Source organism: Dasypus novemcinctus, chromosome 12, assembly GCF_030445035.2.
Source record: "Dasypus novemcinctus isolate mDasNov1 chromosome 12, mDasNov1.1.hap2, whole genome shotgun sequence".
Taxonomy (NCBI): Eukaryota; Metazoa; Chordata; class Mammalia; order Cingulata; family Dasypodidae; genus Dasypus; species Dasypus novemcinctus.
Window position 1 is genome coordinate 76170328 of NC_080684.1, and position 26600 is coordinate 76196927.

The 26600-nt window shown below is 40.0% G+C and overlaps 1 long non-coding RNA gene across 1 annotated transcript in view; it reads right to left on the reverse strand.

Annotated features, from left to right (window-relative positions):
- Nucleotides 1–14111, reverse strand: part of LOC101444255 (uncharacterized) — a 46921-nt gene extending 32810 nt beyond the window's left edge. The window contains exon 1 of the long non-coding RNA XR_188234.4: nucleotides 13951–14111. This is a non-coding gene — a long non-coding RNA (uncharacterized lncRNA). The remainder of the gene's footprint in view (nucleotides 1–13950) is intronic.
- Between the last annotated feature and the right edge of the window lie 12489 nt (nucleotides 14112–26600).

Genomic DNA, 26600 nt, shown 5'->3' on the forward strand with positions numbered 1-26600 from the left:
CTCCCCCTTTACTACTCCAATAACTTCATGTGTCCCATTGCCCCCGCCCCACTGTTGCAAAGGAGGAAAAGAATGAGCCTTGAGATCCAGAAGCTTCCAAATTTTCTAATCTATCCCAGTCTGTTGTCTCAAACTTCTGTAGCAAAGGAATAATGAGGAAAGCCAAAGACAGTCATGCATGCAAACAATGGTGACAGTACATCACAGTCTTTTATTTAATGTCACTGACCTCATCAATTTGACCAATTGACAGTGGACTGATGGTTGGATGCATCACTGTCAGGGGCGAATACCCTGTACACTCAGATTAAAGCTCAAATTGGTTTTGAGATTCAGAATTATTTTGATATTGGATATTTTTCACTGTTAATGGTACTGAAAGGCCTCACTGCATAAATGCTCTGACCTCAGAAATTTGGTGAGATATAGAAGGAGATTATCTGTATGTCCTTATTCTTTCTAGCTGTCTGATGGAGAAAGTGGATGATTGACCTCTGCTATAGAGGACATTTCAGCAAGAAAACAGTCATTAGAGTCCTCATATAGCTTTCTCGACAAGGCAGCCAAGACTATCAAAGATTATTATGTTTTCCTCTGAATCTTCAGAAGGCCAGCAAATACAGGCTCCTCTCTTTGGGAAATATTTTCAAGAGGAGCTTATTCTAGGAGGTGTTCTCATAGGGTAGAGGTAGCCAGGGGTCAATTTGGCAGAATATTCTCAGTCCATAGATTAGGTTGTTTATGAGCCCACAAAACCATTCTCCTCTCTTAAATGGAGGGAAACAAACTTACCTCACTCCCCATAACATTTTAAAATATATAATGTTTCTTTCTTTGGCACACAAGCTATTTTGTAGCATGGCAAATATCCAGAAGGAATTGTAAAATTTAAGCAATTACTTAGATCCCCTAAGCCCTAAATGTTCCGATATTCTTTTTATGAAAATATTTTGCAAATGGCCCAATAATTATCTAGGTTTTGCAGCTTTCATTCTAAATACAATGCCAATTAGACTGTGCTTCAAATTTAGGCCTTCGTAAGTGGTATCATACTTAAGTGTTTTCATTTTCAGTAAGAGAGGTCAGAAATTTGCTAATAATGGATGGTGAAACAAAGGAACAGCAACTAGAAAAACTACCTAGTAGTCCTTTTCTCCTAGTTTCTCTTGACTCAAAACATCCCTAAACATGGTAGGCATTTCCCCAGGGAGATCATCCAACCAATAGCTTGAAAACCTATTAGAAGGTTTTGGCTGGGAAAATGAAATGAAGTGATTACCAGAATGTTTACCAGAGTGTTTATTTCGTTAGAGTCTTTGTTCCATTAGTAAAATGGCAGCAACAGAACACAGGAGGGGGGAAACAAAACTTTTTTAAGAAAAGAAAAGCAAGACTAAAACAAACACACCTTGATCTGACCATAGTGGACCTTAGGTTCTGGTAAAGTAGGGAAATTGTTCTGAGTGCCCCTGGGAGGGGGGGGGGAGGGGTGTGTGGCACAGGTGTGTGTTGGGGAGAGGAAAGGGCCAGATTGCAGCCTGGTATTTGGAGGAGAAAATCCCTCCAGCTGTTGCTGAACAAAGGTTGACTCTAATTCATACATAATGCAAGCAGGCAATTATGCATGCCTGTGCATATTATCAGACATATATATGCAACAGAGGGAACAAATAGCCATTTTCCACCACAAGTCCTTTTAGGGAGGGTAAAAGAAAGGCCCTTTTGTCCTTTTGTGTATCTTAAAGGTGGGTCTGGAATGAGGTCTGGCTCCACCTGGGAGTCCTACTTTGATGGGTCTGGAGGGGAAACGTTTTGAAGCATATGTTAATAAAGTATAGGTCTGATTATTAACTCACTTTCCCAGGAAGCATACACCCTCTGCTTAATTTCTCTTAGGATTTCATGAACACTGTCATCGGAAAAATGTATCTTAAGCTTTTTCATCACCTTCTCTTTCTATTCAATCTCCTCCAGCCATCAAGATCAGGAAGAAATTAATTTCCTGTTTGGTTAGGAAAGTTTTTTTTTCATAAAGGGACCAGACTTTACTTCCTGCTCTATCTTTCAACCCCTTTTTTCTCTACCTTTCAAACCCTACAAGGAAGAAATTCTGTGATGATAAAAGTACAAGTTTAGAACTGCTTTCCAAGGTAAGCCTTGCTTGTCATCTTTCACTGAAGTACCAAATTATATGGTACTACATTCAAGAGATATCCAATGGAAATCAGAAAGCTTCACAGTGTAGAAATCTATGGAGCTCAAACATTGTGAATATGTATGGGGAATCTATATGGTAGTATTTTTTATTATCCCTGCCTCTCTCTTTTAGAAAATTCTATTCACCTAGTATAGTAGGAACAAGCATGGTACATTGTAACTCTCACGGCTGGCCCGGGGGGTTGGCTCAGGGTTGGCTAATTTTTGGGTTTTCTTTTTTTTTCTTGGGACCAAGAAAATAGGCCAATCTTTCTATTCAGAGTTATAAAGTTCCAAAGATGTTGGCTGTAATGTTTTCCAGATGTCTGGTCTATGCTGAACAAAAGAGCGAGTCCTGACAGTTTTGGTGTCCTTGGTTGCAAATTTTCTGAGACTGAAGAGTATTCTTTTCTTGTGTTCCGTGAAACATCCTAGTATCCTCACAGTAAATTATCTTTCACAGTTAGGCTAGTTTGAGTTGAATTTCTGTCAAATGTTGGAAAGGGAGTCCCAAATAATGTAGCAGCTATCTTTCAAAAGAAAATACAAATTTTACTCCTGGTGTGGGTCCGTGTTCTTGACTCTTCCCACTAGACAGAGATTTGGCTTAGTGAAATGGCAACAGGATTAAGTGCCAAAGTTTGTTGTAAAGTCCTGCATTGTCATTTCCTAGTTCTTTACCCTTGAATAAGTCACTGAACCTCCCTGATAGCGTCATCTCCCTTGCAGTATTGTTTTTAGTTTTAGAAGTAGCACTTGTGAAGTAGTGAGAACGTAACAGCTACTCCATGAATGGGAACGATACTCTTAAATAACCACTGCAATTACTTAAAAGAACCCTTAAAGGTGTAAAATTGCAAAACAGAGTTCTAGCTTATTTGGGTTATTTCTTCCTCTTTCCTCCTTTACTCCACCCTCCTTTCCTTCTAACCTCTCTCCATCTTTCCTCCTTCCTTTCTTTTTAGTTTATTTCCCTTTTAGGGAACCAGATATTGTGGGGAGTTCAAGTATTCACTTATTTGATCACTGGGAAGCCAGATTCAGGGTTAGTGCAGAACTCTGGACACAGGTTTTTGTCAGGACAATTTTCTCAGCTATTTAAGGTCCACTGCTTCTGGGTTCAGTATTCTCAAAATGGTCATCTGCTCCATTTTGGGCTCCTTGGGGACTCAGGAGGGGAGATGTGCATGGAGGTGTTTTACTTGGGAATCCTTTTGGGAACAATATCTGTATGGATGTGTTAGCAGAGGGAGAAGTTGACCTGTGATAAATTTGCAACTGGAGCCTCAGCCCATCCCACTCACAGGGAACTCTAGAGCTGGGATGGCCCTTCAAAGTTATACCAAATTGAGTCAGACTATCCCAAGAGAGGGAGTAACCAAATAAATGCAGATCCCTTCAGCCAGGGGCACTTCAACTGTGCACACTCATTAGCCGATACTACAACCGGGCTGAAAGATGAATTCCAAGGCCTGAAGGAGGCTGGTACATCACCATATCCACCACTTTGATACAGAAGTGTGTCTTTTAATCCATTATTGTAGCAACTAAATGTTGAGCAAATTAAAGGAATCAAAGGTGTAAAATATCTTCTATCTTACCATTTTAAAAACATTACTCCTTACTCCCTTCATCTCAGAATATCTGCCAATTTCTGTGGTTTGGGAAAAATATTGTTCAGTCACAGTCTACTACAAGGAAAATATTCTTTGTGACAAAAAGCAAGGGTGAGAGGTTACCCATTACAGCCTCACTTCTGTGGAAACGAGGTGCCAAATTCCATGGGTTGAGGCCATCACCTTGATTATAGGATGGCTCATTATAAATCCCTAGACTGACTGATTCTAGGAAATGTATCCACTAATCTCTGTAATCCAATAGGGAAAAGACACAAAAGCCCTGCATTGTCAGCACAGGCTAGGAAAGGATCTGATGGACTAAACCTGATGAGGCATGCAATTCAGGGCCTTTAAGGGCTAGGTGTAATGGATTAATAAAAAAGAGGGAACTAAATAGAGGAGAATTAAAACGTCAGCTCTGTCACTTTGCATCTCATTCAAAACATGATGACAATATACTTGATCGTTTTAATCATGTTGGAAATAGTTCTTTTTTGAAGACCTTTGCATAACTCATTACCGGCTTTATTTGCATCCCAAAGCTGGGGCATTTACCCTAAAAAAATTCTTTTTGTGGGATCTCCCAACTCAACACTTTGCTGAGGCCTTAAGTATTCATTTATTTCTTGGACTCTTACTATCCTGAAGTCATTAGGTGACTGTATTTATGCTTTCTAAGAATTTTTTTTCTACCACTGTTCCCATCAAACATCTGGTCCAGTTATTAAGTTTATATGTGTTCAATTGTTTTGCATCATGTTTTCAAAAATATGTACTGATAAGAAAAATAGACTTTTAAAATTAATTGTGTTATATTACATACCATGGTAGATATTTGTGGGTTTGGAATCTGAGAACTCTTTCTATTGGCTTTCATATCCCCAATCATAGATTTTTTCCCCCTCTTTCTTTCTCTTTTCTTTTTAAAGAAGGTTTAGATTACATAAATGTTACATCAAGGGGGTGTGGATGTGGCTCAAGTGGTTGAGCTCCTACCTCCCACATGGGAGGTCTTAGGTTTGGTTCCCAGTGCCTCCTGAAAAAAACAAAAATGAAGCCAGTATAGCTTAGTAGTTGAGCATCAGCTTTCCACACATGAGGTCCCAGGTTCAATCCCCAGCCCCCAGTACCTAAAAATAAATAAATAAATAGGGGATTCCCATATACCCCACATTCTTCCCCTCCCACACTTTCTATTATTAACAACATCTTTCATTAGTGTAGTAGATTTGTTACAATTGATGAACACATATTGAAGCATTCCTACTAAGCATGGTCTATAGTTTACATTACAGTTTGTGCTTTGCACTGTATAATTGTATAGGGTTTGATAAAATGTATAATGGTCTGTACCTGCCACTGGAATGTCATGCAGGACAATTACAATGCTCCAAAAATGCTCCATGTTATGCCTCTTCTTCCCTCTCCCCTCAGAACCTCTGGTGGCCAATGCTTTTATATCAATGATACAAGTTCTTCCATTGCTAGAATAATAATAAATCTACTTTAGTCCATAGTTGCATTGCCCCCTTATGTGTGTTCATTCCTCAATCTTGGGGATTTGGGGATGGTGAGGCCCACACTATTTCTGATTGAGAGGGGGCTTAGATCCCATGGAGAAGACAAATGGAACTGTTTTGCTTGCAGTTGTAGATGCTCTGTTTTTTGGAATGGGCGTTATCCATCACATATGATTGTATTAAGGAATACAATGTTTTTACATGATTGTGCTCTGCCCTTGCCACAGTGATTTGTTATAGGGGTAAGCACCTGACCAAGGCTGGGTCAATTTCTTTTCCCAGAAGTTTAAAACTGGAACGAGGACAGAGAAGTCAGGCTTCTCATTGATAGTAGGACCATCTAGATGCAAACCATGGGAACTGTAGGTGGACTTGATCCCTGGTGTGTGGAACATACATTATACAGAGAAGCAGAAATGAGAGAAAATGCTAGATGAAGAGAGACAGGGAGAGAAGTAGGGAGGGCGAGAGAGAATGAGAGCGCGATATTTACTTACTTTTGATTTTATTCTAAAGCCTAAATGAATCTCTAATCCTCCCAAAATTTGATGGATCAGCCCTTATTTGATTACATCAAATACTCAGTATCTTTCCCCCTTTCACTGCATAAAGCTAGAAGCTACCTTTGACCCCCAATTAAGACTATTCTCAGGGTCGGAATTTTTCCTCTGTTCAAACCATTGCAGGTAGAATAATGTGTTTAATGAAAATCTGAGATATTTTGGCAGATCCTTTTTGTTTTTTCTATAAAGGGTAAAAGGAAAAGAAGAGTGATATTTATATCATCAAATTTTCAGTCATAGAAAGATTCTCATTGCTTTTGTTTAAGTAATTGAGGCCCTGAATATACATACAAACTATTTTGGCTGAAATTCACTCAAAGAAGAAGACATGGTTGTGTTTGGTTTTGATTTGTATAGTTTATTGTTCCTTTTTAGTACAAGATTTGGTCTCTTGGCCGATTCCCCCTTTTCCCCCGACAAACACCCACTTTTTAGCACCTTGTTAAATTGTAAGTTTCTTTTTCTTTCTTCCATATCTGGGGCCTCTGCTTCTATCACATACTATAGGCACAGTAATAGTAATGTTTTGAAGTAGAAGTGGAAAGATGACAGGGGCCAAAATTTTGAAAGAGCAGAGATAGGGGAGTAGGTAGAGCTCAGTGGTATATGAGGTCCCAGGTTCAATTGCTGGAAATGCCGAAAAAAAAAAAAAAAAAAAAAAAAAGTGATGATAGCTTGAGCAAGAAATTAGTATTGCATTTGAGTTTTTTTTTTTTTTAATAATGAAAACTCAAATCTGAATAAAATAGCAAAACTCAATTTCCTTCCAATCTGAGTCTGATCATCATGTGAAAAGTTTGATGTTATGGGTTGCATTGTGACCCCTCAAAAGACACATTCAAGTCCTAACCCCTGTTCTGTTCTTGTGAATTTGACGTAATTTGGAAATAGGCCTTTGGAGAGGTTATCAGTTAAGAAGAGATCAAACTGGATAAGGGTGGGCCCTAATCAAATATGACTGACATCCTTATGGATAGGGGAGAATGGACACAGACAAAAGAGAGAATACCATGTGATGACCAAGGCAGCAAATGCTATGGATTGCTGGCCAGCCACCAGCAGAAGCCTGGAGAAAGGCATGAAACATTCTTCTCTGTGCACTTCAGAGGAAGCATGGTGCTGCTGACATCTCGATTCAGATTTCCAGCCTCAACCCGTGAAGCGATGAATTGCTGTTGTTTTAAGCCACCCAGCTTGTGGTACTTTGCTACAGCAGCCCTGGGATACTAAGGTACTAAGCCCTAGGAAAATTAGACCTATCATAACATAACAATGCTACCATTCATTGATTACTTTTGCCAGGCTTTCATGCTAAGCAATTCATTCACTCGGTCATTCACCTTTTCATTGATTCAAAAAGAAATTTATTGAACCCCTGTTTTAGGCACTGTTTTTAGTATTGGAGGGTGCAGAATTGGGATAAAACAAAGTTCTTCTGCCCATGGGAGATGATATTCTAACCTTGGAAGAGAGATACAAAGCAAAGAAACAAATATGTAATATGTGCTATAAAAAAAGAGATGAAAAGTGAGAATGATAAGGGTACCATTTAGATGGGCTATCCAAGGAAGACCTCTTTGATTAGCTGGTGTTTGGACATATACCTGAAGGAACTAAGAGAATAATCCCTGAGAATATCCAGGGAGAAGGGTGTTCCGGGCAAAGGGAAGAGCAGATGCAAAAGTCCTGTGTCAGAATTGTGCTTGATTTATTAGAGGAATAACAGGACAGCCAGTGTGGCTGTGGTGGAATAAGTAAGCAAGAGAATGCCCATTGATCAAGAGTAAGAGCCATACTTCTTTGGTGTTAAACCACTGAGAAATTCCGAATCAGAATTTACCATTACCTTAACCAAGAAGCGATGAGTAATTCTTCCTTGGACTGAGGTGCTAGAGGTGAAGATGATGAGGAGCGGTCAGACTCTAGATATACTTAACAAAGAAACAGGGTTTTCTGACAATTTGAATGGGGAATGAGAGTAAGAGAGGAAGCAAGAATGATCCGAATGTTTTTGCCTTGAAAATTTGGAGGAAGGAGTTGCTGCTTACTGAGATGCGAAGGTTGGAGGAGAAGCAATTCTATAGGGTAGAAAATCAAGAGTAAAATTGTGGATATGTTAAGATCGAGATGCTTGCTGTAATCCTTGTAATCAACCTATCGTATAAATATTATTATCTAAATTTTTGAGATGAACAAATAGATGTTTAGAGAGATGATATGATTTGTTCAAGGGAATGAGTGTTAGGGCAGGAATTTGAACCCAGGCCTTTGTGACTCAGCCCCTGAGCCCTCTCACTCAGTCTAGCACACTGTCTTTTCCCAGAATTATATCAGGAGAGCAAATGTACCAAAATATACTAAATACATATAGCAAATAAAAAACTTCACAATGAGAAGAATTGTCCTATTTAGCTCATTTAAAGAAGAGTATACTTCTAGAGTATAATGAGGATGCCTCTTCCACCACTTAGACTGAATTGTAGGCTTAGTGACCAAAGTGCAAGGAGACATGATGGGGAAATCCATGGCATTAACATGAATAAGCACAAAGCTTGTCCCTCCTACTCAGTGGTGTATGGGAGGAGTGAAAATAGAGTGTAAAGAAACCAGATACCTAAAAATAAAAATAAAAATAAAAAATATAAAAATCCAAAAAAAAAAAAAAAAGAAACCAGATACCTGTATCTAAGTCCTAGAGACAACTTCTTCCTTTTGGCATGGTAAGTACATCTTGATACTTTGAGTGTGGTAAGTCCATCTTGACATGTAAGCCCTTCCTCAGAGCATCTATATTGCTGGTCTACTTCTCCAGGATAACCTGAGGGGGGATGCAAGTTTCTAGAGATATCCCATCTTGTGGTATGCTGCTGTGTCCAACATGGCATAGGAGCAATAACACAGTCTTGACAAAGGGAAGAAACTCAGTAGATTGAGCCTGAAAAAATTCCCCTGCTTCTTGGTAGTCTTAGTTGCTGTGCAAGGACTACAAATCTTTCCAACTTCCCTGTTGAGGCAATGGAGAGATGCTGAGAGGGTGGTGCCAATTCAGCTGCAGAATGTCTTTGCTTCTGGACACAAAGGGTCAGGGCCAGCACCAGGGTATTGGGATGTGGGTTCTTATAAGTTACAGGCCAGGAGAAACAGGCACATCTCAGTTGATTACAGTCCAGAAACCAGACCAGTTAAGTAACTTCATGGCAGAAACCAGTGAAGTCTGCAGATCAGAAGTCCCTCACTAAATCGCTATCAAATTGTGAAGCGGCCAGTTCCTTATACACAGATGGTATGTTGAGGATGACCGAGGAGAAGGAAAGAAAAACTAAAAGACTGAGAAATCACCTGAAATATGGTGAGTTATTGAAAAGAGAGTCTTTAAATGGAAACATATTGAGACACCATTATTTCGTATATTTAATATCTGTCTCCTCCTCTCCCAGTGGGGTTAGGGTTCATGAGGAAGATTTGAACAGTTATAGAAAGGTAAAGAAGCTTTTTTCTTCATTGTCCACTTGATTTGCTATGAATGGTAAATTTGTGCTCTAATTCCATCACTGAGCTTTTTTCAAATGTTATTTTTCCTCTCTAAGAGTATAAAGACAAGTTTGTAAATAGATATCATTCTTTGCTATACTTTATTTTTCAAAGAAATTTGAATTATTATTTTTTGGTTGGGTTTTTGTTTTTTGTTTCAATTTTGTTTTATTTTTACTTGAATAAGGCAGGGAATTAGGGGCTTTTAAATAAACTCATGAAATTCAAACACTCTTGTGAGCAAACTATACAGAGAAAAGACTACAAATCACAAAGCTCTCGATATTGCCTCTTTCCAGTAACGCATTGATGATTATAGTTACTCAGACTCTTCTCTTTCTGGATTTTCTTGTCTTTGCTCCTGCAGCCCTGAAAGGAACTGTTTGCTGTCTGTTTAATTTACAGATCTGCTGTCAGCTATTTGGTAGCAATTCCACTCTCATTGCTTCCTATTCTTAGGGAAGATAGGACTTGAGATTGTCTTTTAGGTTCTCTGGAAGAACTGAGTGAGAAGTGACCTGTCCCACAGATTTAGCCTCAAAACCATGGTCTGGAGCTATGGTGAGGTCTTTCCAGAAACAGCCTGTGGAGGAGACTTTTAAGTCCCATGATGACATTGGTTAGGTCCTGGGGGCTCCCTTTTCACAGGAGTAGCAGCAGCAACAATAATAAAACTGGCACTAGAAACAAGTAGAAAAATGAAAGCTGACCAAAGTACAAGACCCAACTTTCAAAGGAAAATCAAAGCAAAAGAACTTCCATCCAAGAACTGGAAATAAGCATCGGACTCCTGAATTTCTTAATATTTGGAAATAATCCTATTTATCTGATCTCTGCAGCAAATGACTTGTGGGTGTTAACTCCTTTTGTTGTTAAACATCAAGTCTCTATCCGGTTCTCCTCTTCCAATGTTTTGCTTTGTTTTTTCTTTTTCTATGGAGAAGTAAAACACCTGAGCAGGAGCAACAAACTGGAGCTAATGCTGCAGTCGTGCATTCCCTATGTAGCTCCTCCGTATGGGGACAATTAGCTAGGGCATTCTGGGATTCTAGAAGAATTTCATTTCTTTCCCCTCAACCCTTCTTTGGGAATAAAAATTTCAACCAAATTCTGAGAGTCTGTGTTTCAGATGTGCTGACTCTGTGGCATTATAATGTATTTTGGGGGAACTGAGCCACTCGAAATATTCCTTTAAGTGAACTCATTATCTTGCTTTTTTTTAACTAACCTGCTTATAACAACAGCTGACATTTCTTGGAAACATACTGCTTGCTAGGAACTGTTATGAGTTCTTTAAGGTGGGTTTTCCAATTTAATCCTCATCTCAGCCTTATGAAGTGGGTTTTATTATTAGCTCCATTTTGTGGATGAAAAATTGAGACAAGAAGTGGTTGATTGCCTTAACCAAGATTTCAAACCTACAGCAAATGGCAGAGCTGTGTGTTAAACCCAGGCAAGCTGATTCCAGACATAATGCCATTCGTTTCCTATACATAAAAGCACTTGGCTTCACACTTAATAGAAAACCAATAATAATTAACAAATAACTGGTCTACTTGCTTTAACAACTTGTTTCTGACATTTCTTTTTCCTTGCTATCCCAACTACAATAGTCTTGTTGGTGAGCAATCTAAGTTCTCAAAAATAGGATACTGACTAGTTTCTAGGATGGTCTTGTAATATTAGTACACAATATATTGATGGGCTCCAAAGGGGTTATATTTTTGTCCTTGAAGTCTTTCTAAATCTTAGCATTAATTTGAGTCCAGAGAAAACCCTAAGCTATAATTTTCAAACATTAATAGAGTTTGAGTAATTCCTAATGAAAATGAATAATTAATTGATGGGACCCTTCAAAAGGTGAAGAAGCTGGTTATACTTGGAGCATGGATTGCCATCCATATGCTGTTTCATATGTGCAGGTTGCTCTGGTTTCAGTTCTATAAAAATGTTCCATATTTCTTAGCATTGATGGTAGCAATACAGACCTTTACTTCACCAAATAGATTTTTGTGATCTCAGTGATGAGAGGTCTTTCACTGGGGAGACAATGATGAATAAATGTAGTTTTTCACTCCAATTTATAAGAGGCAAGTCAGGAAGAATGACAGGCAAATAGAGTACAATATAAAAAGGGCTATAGAGAAGCAGATGTGGCTCAAGTGATTGAGCTCCCACCTATCACATGGGAGGTCCCAGATTCAGTTCACAGTGCCTCTTTTTTTTTTTTTTAACATTTATTTTATTTATTTATTTCTTGCCTCCCCCACCCCCCAACATTGTCTGCTCTCTGTGTCCATTCGCTGTGTGTTCTTCTGTGTCCGCTTGTATTCTCATCAGGTGGCACTGGGGATTTGTGTGTCTTTTGATGCATCGTTTTGCGGGGTCAGCTCTCTGTGTGTGTGGCACCACTCCTGGGCGAGCTGCGGTTTCACACGGGGTGGCTCTCCTTGTGCAGGGGCCACTCCTTGTGTGGGGGACACCCTTATGCAGGGGCATCCCTGTGTGGGCCGGCACTCCTTGGGCACAGCAGCACTATGTGTGGGCCAGCTCACCACACTAGCCAGGAGGCCCTGAATTTGAACCCTGGACCCCCTATGTGGTAGGCAGATGCTCTATCTGTTGAGCCACATCTGCTTCCCCCAGTACCTCTTAAAGAAGACAAGCAAGACAGTGAGTTGATGTGATGGGCTGGTGCAACCAGCTGACACAACAGGGTGATGCAACAAGATGATGCAATAAGAGACACAAGGAGGAAAACATAATGAGAGACACAACAAAGCAGGGACAGAGGTGGTTCAAATGATTAGGTGCCTCCCTCCCACACAGGAGTCCTGGATTTGGTTCCTGGTGCCTCCTAAAAAAAATGAAGATGAGTGCACAATGAACAGACACAGCAAATGCAAAACAATGAGGGGGTGGAGAGAAATAAATAAATCTTAAAAAAATAAAAATAAAAAGGGCTATAACAGAGATGTATATAAATGTCTAATACACTAGGGTATCACAAAGGAGAAAGGGAAGAGAAAGACATAATCTGTTTTAAGGGTTGAAGAATCAGGAAAAGATTCAGAGAAGAGGTGTCTTCCCTTACAGGTAGAAACTGCTCTTCACTTGGGCTGCTCAGAACCCAAATCACCACATACTTTCTGTATGTATTCACTAACTGTATGGATTTCTCTGCAAGTGATAAAGGAGAATTGGGCAGATTTATTCATGAAAAGCACTTGAAATAAAAGAATAAAACAAGCATGAAAAGCTTTATGCAAAACTTTATCTTATTGTTAGTAACTCCATTAAAGCAGTATCTTAGGCTATCAGAGATTATAATTTCAATTTTGTGACACATCAAAATCATATAACAGTCTGAATACAGTATATAACATTAAACTCTGCCTTAAATGATGACATTCATGTGTCATATGATAATATTAAACAGCATCCTTTGAAATACCCTTATCATTTTTCTCAAAAGCTATTTACCTCTCTAAAAGAAGCCACTGGTCCCATTGTTAAAGGAAGAAAATAAATGGACTTTCATCTGAGAAAAATTTCCATCCTTATTCTAAATCTTAGCCAAGGAAGCCCATGAATAATGCCAAAAGACTGCTTCCCATTTCATCTTTTATCTGCATACTAAATATTCATAGATTTAACTGTAAGCCCTCAGTTATTTCTTACCACCAGCTTTTTAACTGAAAAATTCATGGCTAGAAGCATTGTGTAACAATTTCAAGGTCCAGTTCTATGGGTAAGAAAAAAAAGTTTTTCTATTTGGAACAACTGAAATGTGCTTATGGAAAACTAAACAAGAAATAATCATATATCATACAGAAGATTAAGAAATGTGGTTTTGTGTCAAGATTGGGAATTGTGAGATCAGAACACAAAAAGAATGAAAAAAGCTTAGACATCTGCTGTAGGAAGCACTGTGCTTATTCCTGTTACATTTCCCATAGTGCCTCGATAGTGGTGTTTGCACTGAAACAAGGTTATCCTACAGGGGGCAAAGTAAGAAAGGAACAATTAGAGGGACAGTGGGGAGAGGGGCAGGATGAGGAAGGATAGGGCTGTAAGAGGTCTTAGCTGGAAGTACAGATGGGCACAGCAGGGTTAGAAGAAGCTGTAAATTTGGAGGCAAGGTCCCCTGGAAAAAGAGGAGAAAGGAGTGGGTAGGTCTCCTTGGAGAAAGGATTAAACAGGATGGAAATGCAAATTCATACCCAAATACACCCAGGCAGATGAGGGCATGTATGTGGACAAAGCCAATTTACACCTTCCTTTCAGAGATACTGCCAAAAGTCAAACAAGGAGCTTTCTGGAGGATGGCCATCAAAGGATTTAGATTGAGATTGAAATTCAACTAACATTTATTCGGGGCCAGACAGCTTGCAAAGGGTTTTCAAATCACTTAATTATTATAAATAATCAAGTCTTTGCAAGAACTCCATGAAGAACATGTTAGTTAAATCCACTGTTAGAGACTAGGAAATTGAGTCTCAGAAAGGTTAAGTGACTTACCTAAAATCAAAGAGATGGTAGGCAGAAGAGTCTGGATTCAAACTCAAGAAACTCTCCCAGTGGAGAAAGGTGGCTCTCAGGGCCCTCCTCTGCGGGTACTCTCTCCCTCTTCCATTCCTGCCCGTGAGTCAATGAAAACAAAAGCAACAAAACGTACATGTTCAGGATGACTGGCAATGACAGCGCTCCATTTGCCAAGTCTCAGGAAGCAAGTCAGATCCGGAAGGTGACTCCCCACAGGGCCAGATTGGTAGCACTCAGGTGGATTAAGAGATGAGTCAGAATTCAGAGGGTGTTCAGCATGCAGCTTGGAATGAAAGTATTGTTGGCTCTGCTCTGCTCCCACCTGCGCTGCTCTTAGGATTTAGGTAACAACACAGGTGTAGCTACTAAAGCTCTACCTGGCACCCTGGAGTCCAGAAACCGGATATTCAGCAAGAGAGTTAGTTCGACAAGTATTTGTCATTTATGAGTTAGCAGAATCAAGGGTTCCTAATAACGGTATTAGTAATAGCACTGGCTTATGCGTGTATAGGACACGATTGGAGGCACTGTTCTGGGTGCTGTGTGTATACTAATATAATCCTCACAACAACCCTGTGAGGAGGGGACTGTTATTATCCACTTTTCATAAATAAGAATAGGGGAGAGAATTGGGATTCAATGACCGCCTAAGTCACTAGTTGACGGCAGTGTCAGGCGTCACGCGATAACAAGAATAATTTTTAAAAAAATCTTACACTGTTAAACTCTTAAGTTTCAGGTACTGTGCTTTACACAGAACATTTGTTTACTCCTCACAATAATCCTCAGAGGTAGCTATGAATACAATCTTCATTTAAACCACGAGTTCTTGACAAGGGTCCATGAGCTTGAATGGAAATTCAAAAAAACATTTCCTTATAGGGACGTGTTGGTGCAAGTGTGTTATATTTATTAAATAATACACAGTATAGTGTGGCCTTAGCAATGGGCCATGGTTTTCACACTATTGGCAAAGGAGTCTGTGGAACAAAAAAGGTTAAACTGGTTTTTGACAAACCTCCCAAGTCCATGTTAATGGGACAAAACAGTCTCTTCAACCAGTGGTGCTGGGGAACTGGAAATCTATAACCTAAAGAAAGAAAGAGGACCCCTATCTCACTCCCTATACAAGAATCAACTCAAAATAGGCCAAAGACCTGAATATAAAAGCCAGGACCATAAAACTACCAGAAGAAAACCATCTTAAAGACCTTGTGGTAGCTGCCATGTGCAGCTTGGCCCAAGATGGTGGGGCTCGCGAGCGCCAGGGCTCCAGGACCGTGTCCTTGCCGCGGCCTTGAGCTGCTGTGCATCCGCCGTGCCCTGCATGTCTCCCCAGCCTGGCACCAAGAACCGGGCAGCCAGCATCTGTATGGGAAAGGGGGACAAGCCCGTGACCTACGAGGAGGCATACGCGCCGCACTACATCGCCCACTGCAAGGGCTGACTGTCACTGCACACGGGTAACCTGGGTCTGGAGGAACAGGCTGCGGATGAACGGTGGAGAATGTTTTCCTGCTCAAGTTCACGCTGGGTACCTTCCCAGGCTGCCTGCTGACCAGGTGGTCCCAAAGCGCCAGGCTAACCTGGTGGAGATCTGTGCCTTGATGCTGAGACAGCACCCTCCCCACAAGTTCTACTGCCTTGTGGGCTACAGTGAAACGCTACTGTCCCACTTCTTCAGGTGTCCTGTGTGACTGCACCTCCAAATTGTACCCTCAAATGCTGTGTATAAGTACTATAGGGCTCTGTACTCCCTCCCCTTTGGCAACCAGCTCTAGCCTGCAAAGGACAGAAATGTGTGGGAAAGGAATGAAATAGACCAGGGGGAAATACATCCCCTCAGGACTGAGGCACTGTTTTTTTTTTTTTTAGATTAAAAAAAAATGTTCTCTCCCTTTCCCCCCTGCCCACCCAGTTGTCTACTCTCTGTCCACTCACTGTGTGTTCTTGTGTCCGCTTATATCCTTGTCAGCGGCACCGGGAATCTGTGTCTCTTTTTGTTGTGTCATCTTGCTGCATCAGCTTTCCGTGTATGCGGCGCCACTCCTGGGCTGGCTGCACTCTTCTTGTGCTGGGTGCCTTTTCTTATGGGGTGCACTCTTTGCACATGGGGCTCCCCTATGCGGGTGACACCCCTCTGTGGCATGGCACTCCTTGTGTGCATCAGTACTGCGTGTGGGCCAGCTCGTCACACTGGTCAGGAGGCCCTGGGTTTGAATCCTGGACCTCCCATGTGGTAGGCGGACACCCTATCCATTGAGCCAAATCTGCTTCTGAGGCACTGTTTTTGAAACTGCTTTCCTCACAGTATGTCTCTACTGTTTAGATGTGTGAGCTAGAGCAGGGTTTCTCTGAAGATACTCCTGTATTCCCAGGAAGGCCTCTAGTTGTCTCAAGTTTCAGCTATAGCTATTCTTCATTGGGTACCTTGTGCCAGTCAGTTTCAGGTACTTATCCAAGTTCTTTTATTCTCTCAAAGTGGAAAGATATATTTTTCAGTGACTATAAATAATCATTGTTAATTTTAAACAAATGAGAACAGTGTGAAAACATATGAAAAAGACCACCATCCTCCCTGAATTTTGCGTCTAGATATTTCATATGAACAAGATCATGTAAAAAAAAAAAAAAAGATCTTGTGGTAGGTGGTCTTTGGACCTTATACCTAAAGCACATGCAATAAAGGAAAAAATAGATAAATGGGCCTTTCTCAAAATTAAACACTTTTGCACCTCATAGAACTTTGTCAAAAGGGTGAAAAGGCAGCCAACTCAATGGGAGAAGATGTTTGGAAATCACATGTCCAATAAGGCATTAATAGCCATGCTATATAAAGAGATTTTACAACTCAACAATAAAAAGACAAATGACCCAATTAAAAAAAAGGGCAAAAGACTTGAATAGACATTTGTCCAAAGAAGAACTACAAATAGCAAAAAAATGCATGAAAAGATGTTCAACATCACTAATGATTAGGGAATTGCAAATCAAAACTACAGTGGGATATCATTTTGTACCTATCAGAATGGCCACTATTAAGACAGAGAACTTCAAGTGTTGGAGAGGATGCGGAGAGATAGGAACACTTATTTACTGTTGGTAGGAATGTAGAATGGTACAGCCATTGTGGAGGATTGTTTGGCAATTCCTAAAGAAGCTGAATATAGATTTGCCATGTGACCCTGCAATACCACTATTGGATATACACCCAGAAGAACTGAGAGCAGTGACATGAACAGACATCTGCACACCTATGTTCAAAGCAGCATTACTCATAATTGCCACAACTTGGACAACCCAGCTGTCCATCAAACGATGAATGGATAAACAAACTGTAGTGTATTAACATGATAGAATATTATGCAGCTGTAAAAAGAAATGATGTCATAAAGCACATGACAACATGGATGAACCTGGAGGACATTATGTTGAGTGAAGCAAGCCAGATATAAAAGGACAAATACTGTATGATTGTGTTACCATGAACTAAATATATTGTGTAACATATTATAAGATTCCATTTACATAAAATGTAAATATGAATCTATTTATAAAGCTGAAATTTGATTAGTGGTCATAGGGCTAGGGAAGGCATGCTAAAAAGGGGGTGGAGTTTTTCTTTTTGAATAATGAAATAATTCTAAAATTTTTTGTGATGATGAATGCACAACATTGTGATTATACTAAAAGCTATTCATTGTACACTTTAGATAGATCGTATGGTATGTGAGTCTATCTCAATAAAACTGCCTAATAGATAAATAAATAGTTATGCAAGAATAGCCAGGAATAACAGCTATGTACAGCAGGGGAAACAGAGAGATTGAGAGTTGAAGAATTTTGTTTGTTTGTTTTTTTTGTTTATTATTATTGAAATAATGAAAATGCTCTACTAATGATTGAAGTGATGAATGCACAACTATGTGATTATACCAAATACCATTGATTGCACACTTTGGATGAATTGAATGCTTTATTAATATGTATCAATAAAATTGATTTGTTTAAAAAAATGGTAAGAATCCCTGATTTAAACAAATGAGGAAACTAAAACTTAAATAAGAAACTTGGTGTAAAGCTTTAAGGAGGAGAGGTAGGATTTGAACCTTAGAGTTTAAATCTAGAGCATGACCCTTAAATATGCCTATTGTACTCATAAGCTTTTTTTTTTTTAAGATTTATTTATTTGTTCTCCCCCCCTGCCCCATTATCTTCTCTCTGTTTTCATTTACTGTGTGTCCTTCAGTGTCTGCTTGTCTTCTCTTTAGGCAGCACTGGGAACCAATCCTGGGACCTTCCAGAGTGAGAGGGAGGCACTCAATCTCTTGTGCCACCTCAGCTCCCTGGTCTGCTGTGTCTCTCATTATCTCTCCTCTGTGTCTCTTTTGTTGCATCATCTTGCTGTATCAGCTCTCTGCATGGGCCTGTACTCCACGTGGGCCTGCACTCCGTGTGGGCCAGCTCTCCACTAGGGCCAGCTTGCCTTCATCAGGAAGTCCTAGGAATCGAACCCTGGACCTTCTATATGATAGATGGGAGCCCAATTGCTTGAGCCATACCCACTTCCCACCCATAAGCTTTTTGATAATATGCTTTATTACTTGAGTAATAATCATAGGATGCTGTCTTCTACCTATTGTATGTTGTTTATCATCAATTCTGTGAAAGACATGAAATACAATACATAGTGTTTTAATCTGTTTCGAAAGACTCCTTAAGTAACAGCAAACAATGAAAGACTGGGCAACAAGAAGCCATACAGTCATACTAACAGTACATCCTACAGGAGGTGAGAAAAAGGTAATGACTGAGGGCTAGTTGGGATCTCCACGGCAGAGGAGCCAGTCTGCATTCTTTTTCTATTGGTACATTCTTCAACTGGATTGCCCCCCAAATTGAGTCAATAAGCCTGTTATTTTTACAGCTATTGTCAGAAAGACAGCTGGCCAATAGGTTTAGTTTAGCTTTCTCCGTGGTAGATTCCAATTGCTCAGCTGGATGCAAAATGGAATCTTCAGTCGTTGTTAAACCACTGTGAATAGGCAGCTGGGCCAAAGATGCTAGACTGCTTACTCCTGTGAGCCACACAGCTCAAGTCTCCGTCCAGCTAGGTCAGTGAGTCTCAAACTCTGACGTGCACAGGAACCACAGGAACCATCTGGGGAACTCATTAAGAGTGTGGTTTGCAGGCCTGAGAGAGTCTTTCTTAGTAGGTTTGGAATGGCCTAAAGAATCTTATATTTAGGACACAAACGTTTCTGAATCAGATCATCCCTAGGGCACACATTGAGGAAAATTCAAATTCTCCACTTCACAAACTGACAGGGAAGAAAACACTTCTGTTAAGGGCTTAGATTCCCCCTCCATACAGAAGAGGAGGGTGAGCCCCAAACCAGGGGCTCAAACCCTGCAGGGATGAGTTGGGATCTCTCGATGAGTTTCTGTAAGAATACTCTCTAATTGTATCTTCTCTTGCGGCCTCACTTCCATTTAGCTATCCAGAGTTTCAACTTCTGAGACTGCAAAGTCTGTTCTGATGAGTTATGAAACATGTTTGTCCTTCATTGACAGAGTGGAAGGAACAAGGATTTCCAGTCAGAAGACAGAAGTCTAAATTTTGCTTTTGTCCATTATTTCCTGTGGGACCTTGGGAAAATGTGACTTGAACTCATTTAATCATCAGATCTTTTTTGAGTACTTCTTCTGTGCTAGGCCTTGAAACTTAGTGATGAACAAAAGAGACAAGGTCCCAGCTCTCAGGAAGTTCAAAATCGAGTCAGGAAAACTGACATTATTACTTAATTATGACTGTGGTAAGTGCTGTGAGGGAAAAGTTCAGGGCCTATTAGAACTTTTCAAGGAGACGTCACCCAGTGTGGAGAAGAACAAAACTCTCCGTGTCTTTCTTCCTTCATTTAAAATGTGGGAATGATATTTCTTGCCTCACATAATTGTTGTGGGAATAAAATGAGGGACTATATCAGAAAATGCTATGTAAAAATCTAAATACAATTTTAAAAATTAGCATGGTGAATTTCTAGGACATGCTAATGTCTCTGATAATCTGCTTCAAACCTGATTTAAGTGCACACCAATAATCTGTAAAGACTTCAGATATGTTCTAGATATTAAAAATCTTATAGGTGGCTGGTAATAGCTGCCAGGTCTCCCTCATAGAAGAAGCCAAGGAAAGGAAGGGTATTGGGAAGATAGCTTTTCTCCCTCCATTCTTGTAGGTGTTTTGCTTGAAAAAACAAAACATGCATTTTATAAACTTCAGTATTTTCATGTCATCTAACTATATTTCATAAGTCATTCAACTGCATATTTATATGTCATTCAATTTACTTCACCTTTTGAGACAGTTTTGTGATCAGATTTGAATTTTTAAATTATACACATACATACACATGCAGATGAAACATTTTTGATTATTATTTTGAGTCCAGAATTTAAGCATGCCTGGCAGTCAGAAATGTCCCAGAAGGCAGTGAGATTCATGTCCCTATATTTTATAACCTCACGTTCGAATTCTGCAGACAACCTCAGTATTTTTTTAATGTATAATTAAATATTTCAGAGGCTACTTCTGATTGAAATAATTTCTTAGTCTTTTAATTCATTACTATTTATCTAGAGACAGTGTCCAAGGTCTTATACTTCCAATCATGAAATTAAAAAAATACTTTGTACTTTTAAACAGAATAGGCTTGATTTTTCAAATTGCAGAATACTTTTTTAAAAAAAGATTTATTTATTTATTTATTTCTCCCCCAGCCCACACCCCTCATCGGCTCTCTGTGTCCATTCACTATGTGTTCTTCTGTGTCTGCTTGTATTTTCATTAAGTGGCTCTGGGAACTGATCCTAGGATCTGCTGGAGTGGGAGAGAGGCAATCATTCTCTTGCACCACCTCAGCTCCCTAGTCTGCTGCTTCTCTTGTTGTCTCTCCTCTGTCTCTTTTGTTGCGTCATCTTGCAGCATCAACCCTCTGCATGGGCCAGCACTCCTGCATGGGGCAGCACTCTGCGTGGGCCAACTTGCCTTTCACCAGGAGACCCTGAGTTTCTAACTCTAGATCACCTATATGGTAGATGGGAGCCCAACTGCTTGAACTGGATCCGCTTCCCCAGAGTACTTTTTTATTACTATTTATTTCAGCATTTTGCTGAAACCTACCTTTGTTACAGGACCTAGCTTATGGTTAGAGATAATAGACAACATAAGATAGAAAACTAGAGAGGCAGTCCCCCAGGTGCAACGGTAAGGACCTGGAAGGAATGAGGGTCCAACGGTGAGCCCCTGATACTAATGACTATGCTTGTGAGCCTATACGCCTGAAATAGGAATGAGGCCTGGAGCAGCACTGTGCCTAGGAGTTTCCTCCTGACAGCCTTCATGTTACTCAAATGTGGCCAGTCTCGAAGCCAAACTCAGCATGTAAATGCAATTCATTCCCCCCAGTGTGGGATATGACACCCGGGGATGAGCCTCCCTGGCACCAAGGGATCACTACCAAGTACTGGCTGATGATGCAACTAGAAAATGACCTTGAATTAAAGGTTCAATGCAGACGAGCAGAATATCCCTGTCTACATATAATAACAGGAGTTTAAAATGCTGTTTGACCTAATGTAAGGGGGAAATGGAAAAGAGAAATGAGTTTATATGGCTATGGGTCTCTAAGGAAGAGTCTGGAGGTTGTCGGAAGGATTGCCCTTATGCACGCCTGAGCAGAGTCTCAAAGACAGATAGAGTAGACGCAACCCCAGGTATTGGTTCTTTTGAGGGCTAGAGAGACCCACAGGTTTTGTGGTCATGGCAGATGGGGTTCACTGCCATGTCAGTTGGCCTTTCTTTGGAGCTGGTGTTTCTGCGTGATGGAGCTGGACACAGATGGAATCTCTTTTCATAAGACTTTCATGCTGCTTTGCTGGAATTGTAGTTGGTGCTGGGGTTTGGGATATGTCTGGGGGATTTGAGTCTCTGGACTGACAATATGATAGCCAGGCCCTGAGCCTTGACAGACTACGACTCCTACACTCTGATTTGTTGGACTTGCCCCACTCAGCTGACATGGAGTTGAAGAGTGTCAGCCACCACACCATGGATCCTAGAGTGCCTACGGCTGAGAGTGGGAGGATTGCATCCAGTATCCATGTGGAATCTGGGCCTCCTCTTGACATAGATGTGCAATGGACACAATCAATCCAAGGTCCACAGAGAAAATGTGGCATTGGTGTGGGAAGGGTGGCCATGGTAGCTGCTGGGTGCGGGGAATGGGAGGAAGAGATGAGATGCGTGGCATTTTCGGGACTTGGAGTTGTCCTGGGTGGTGCTTCAGGGACAATTACCGGACATTGTAGATCCTCCCAGGGCCCACTGGATGGAACATGGGAGAGAGTGGGCTATGATGTGGACCGTTGACCATGAGGTGCAGCGATGCCCAGAGATATACTTACCAAATGCAATGGATGTGTCATGGTGATGGGAGAGAGTGTTGCTGTGGGGGGAGTGGTGGGGTGGGGGCGGTGGGGTTGAATGGGACCTCATATTTTTTGAATGTAATATTTTTAAAAAATGAATAAAAAAATTAAAAAAAAAAAAGAAAGAAAACTAGAGAGGGAGACTGTTTCTAATAGAAGGAGTTAATGCTAAGATTTAGATTGCTGTGATGATCTTCCACTTTGTGTTTATTAAATGAAGTTATTTATCCAGGCTCTGTTGCTGATATTCATCAATATCAATATCAATATCAATTTCTATATTGAGCTATTGCTATAATGCTAGAGCTTTATCAACGAGATCTTTCTTAGGTTTCTATTCAGTTGTAGTCTTTTAAAATTTATGTATACTGCCAAAATCATTGTTATACATTCCCTGTATTATTTTCCAGTTCTCTTCCAACTAATATTAATCTCCCTAGACTACTGGTTTCAGCCACAATCACATCCATAAACAAACAGTTTGTTACATTCATTATAATGTATTACCATCAAGTCCAACCATGGCCATATGTTTACATTTGATCTTCTTAAGTATTCTACATACATCCAGCATTGCCTCCCCACTTCTCATCCCAAATTCCATCTCCCACCAGCCTACATTTCATAGTCCAACTCTATAAGTCTAATTATTGTATTTAGTTCAGATCGGTGAGACCATACAAGATTTGTCCTTTTGTGTCTGGCTGATTTCACACAACATAATATCCTCAAGCTTCCTCCATGTTGTCATGTGCTTCCCCAGTTGATTTCTTCTTACAGCAGAACAGTGTTCCGTCGTATGAGGTCACTTTTTGTTTTTTTGGATGTACTAGGGATTCCACTGTATGAATATACCACATCTTTTTTATGCATTCATCGGTTGATGGACTCTTAGGTTGTTTCCATCTTTTAGCAATTTTGAATAATGCCTCTATGAACATGGGTGTCCAAGTATCGGTTCACATCCTTGCTTTCAGTTCTTCTGAATATATTTCTAGCGGTGGAATTGCTAGAGCATATGGTAATTCTATATTTAGCTTTCTGAGGAACTGCCAAATCGATATCCTTTCTGTACATATTCCTCCTAGGAGTGTTCCTATTTCTTCACATCCTTTCCAGCACTTGTAGTTTTCTGGTTGTTGTTGTTTTTGTTTTTTAAATGGTCATTCTTTATGGTATAAGATGATAGCTCATTGTAGTTTTGATCTGCATTTCCCTAATATCCAGTGATGTTGAAAATCTTTTCATGTGTCTTTTGGCCATTTGTATTTCCACTTGGGAAAAACATCTATTCAATTCTCTTGCCTATTTTAAATTGGATAACTTGTCATTTTGTTGTTAAGTTGTGTAATCTATATAACATGGAGATCAATCCCTTGCCATATATATGGTTTCCAAAGATTTTTTTTTTCCTGTTGATTTAGCTGTCTTTTTACCTTTTAACAAATCATTTGAAATACGGAAGTATTTAATTTTGAGGCAGTCCCATTTATCTATTTTTTCTGTTGTTGCTTGTGCTTTGGGTTTAAGGTCCAAGAAATCACCACCAACCACAAGATCTTGAAGATGTTGCTTTAGCATTTTCTTCTAAGAGTTTTGGTTCTAATTTTTATTTTTAGGTCCTTGATCCATTTTGAATTAACTTTTGTGTAAGATGTGTGATAAGGGTGCTCTTTCTTTTAGATAAGATATGCAGTTTTTCCAGTACCATTTGTTGAATAGGCCGTTTTGACCCAACTGAGTGGGCTTGACAGCTTGTCAAAAATCACTTGACCACAGATATGAGGGTCTCTTTCCAAACTCTCAATTTGATTCCATTGGTGAATCTGTCTGTCTTTACACCAGTACCACACTTGTGTACCACTGTAGCTAGATAATATGCTTCAAAATGTGGAAGAGAGAATCCTCCAACTGCATTCTTCCTTTTAAAGATATTTTTGGCTATTTGGGGACTCTTACACTTCCAGATAAATTTGATAATTGGCTTTTCCAATTCTGCAAAGAAGGATATTGGAAAATTTATTGGGATTGTTTTAAATCTGTAAATCAGTATGGGTACAATTGACATCTTAATGACATTTAGTCTTCCAACCCCATGAACATGGAATATCCATCCATTTATTTAGATATCAACTTTGGTTTCTTTTAGCAATGTTTTATTGTTTTCTGATTGTGAGGATTGTGGTTAATAATATAAGTACAGAAATGTTCTACTACTTGTGGTAATATATGGAAAAAACATAACTAATGTAATTTATAGACTATGGTTAATGACAACATTGTAATGTTTTTGTAGCAAAAATAAAGTTGGTACTATATTAATGCTAAAGGTCAAAAAAAAGAATAGCAGCTTTGGTTTTATGAGCTATGACTATAATTAAGCATTTTTTTCTCTTCATTTTTTCATTAATAAGGGGACTTGGACTATGTCATTTAACTAATCTGTATTCATCTGTGTATCTTTCTGAACACTAGAGGAACAAAAGAGTTAATAGTTGGAATTAGATGAGATGGAAGTGCCTGGATAGAACTTTTTAGGAGTAATGCTTCCATAACTTCTTGAGCTGTCTTTTTCTGTTATTTTAATTTTTTGAATTGGAAATAAAAATATAAAAAAATATATGTATTTACTCAATCCCAGATTTCTGGGTGTCAGTTCACAAAGAAAAAGTTTGAGTTTTCCGAGTTTCCTTTTGAGAGAATACTACCTACACCGTCTAATCCTCTCGTTGGATCCCAGTTCAGCTACTGGGATCCTTTGATACCAAGTAAGAAAAGGAAGTGCTTAAAAATGCAAAAGTTTCTCCTTTTCTTTTTAGCCCACTTCCATCTCTGGTGATGGTTGATTCAGGGGAAAGATGATGTCGAGCTGCTATCAAGTCAGTTGCAGGAAAAAGAAGAATTAGCATGTTCTCTCTTCAAAATGACTGATTCCTCATCTGGTTCGTTGTTACCGACTCTTCTAAGCGCAGTGCAGGGTGACCTCGTTCGCGCTGCCGGTGTCCTTCCCGGAGGCCCTGCGAGGGAGGTGCGGGTTCATCAGGGGCTGAGTCACCGAGTTGGGCCCTCACCTCTCCCGCGTCAGGCTGCAAGTGCTGGAGAAAGGCAGAGCGCCCGCACCAGCCACACCACCACTGACTAACGCGGGACGTCCTCGCTTTTCGGTTAGGTCATCCCTGCGGCCTGTGCTCAGTAACTGTCAGACGGTCAAAGGCCCTGGGCCTGTGGTCAATTCACATCCTACCTGCGGGTCTGTTTTTCATCGGACGGCCTGCTTTGCAGACTGCAGCCTTGCCGCGCCAGGTAGCAAGTTACAGGAGATGGTCGCCCCAGGATAAAACAGGGCGTGTTTTACTGAAATGTGAGACTTAAGACCTTTTATAGTAAAATTAATGGCCATGTTTGGTGTCGTGCAACACATGAGTACATTTTATAGGTGAAATAAAGATGCTTAAAAAGACTTTTGCATTTGAGGCTGGCCCTCAGATTCCCTCTCTCAACCCTCCCCACTATTACCCCTCTCTCTCCCCCCACAATGTTTTCCCTCTCCCCTGAGGCTCCTGGAATTTCAGTGGGAAAGTTAGAATAGAGTATCCTAAAGGGGTCAAGATGCATCAGTGGGTTGTGGAAAAAAAAAAGTATATCTGGGTTGCAATGGAACACATGCATTCCTTACTGGGAATCCTGAAAAAAAAAATTCAAGCCCTGGGCCCTATGTGATAAATTTTGGTAGCTTCTTCCTCTATATAAACAACCATAAAAAAATCTTGAAGATGATTAAAACAAAACATTTATAATGTCTGACAGTAGCTATATTGATGATTAACAGAAATGATAAGAATTAACTGGCTTTCTCTAACCCTGGCCCTGCTACCTCATTATTTTTCCTTGAAGCAAGCTCCAAATTTTCCATGGTGGAGAATGTAAGTAATTCTGGGCATGGTGTGTGTGTGTGTGCGCGCGCGCGCGTATGTGTGTGAGAAAGCAAGAGAGAGCAAGGGAGAAAATTTAATGTGGTTCCTAAGGAGAATACATTTCTAAACAATCAAATCTCTTGACATTAAGCTCTTTATTTCAAGGCCTTTCCATACCTGGCTTCTTTTAAAAATTTAACCCATAAAGTTGTTTGGATATTG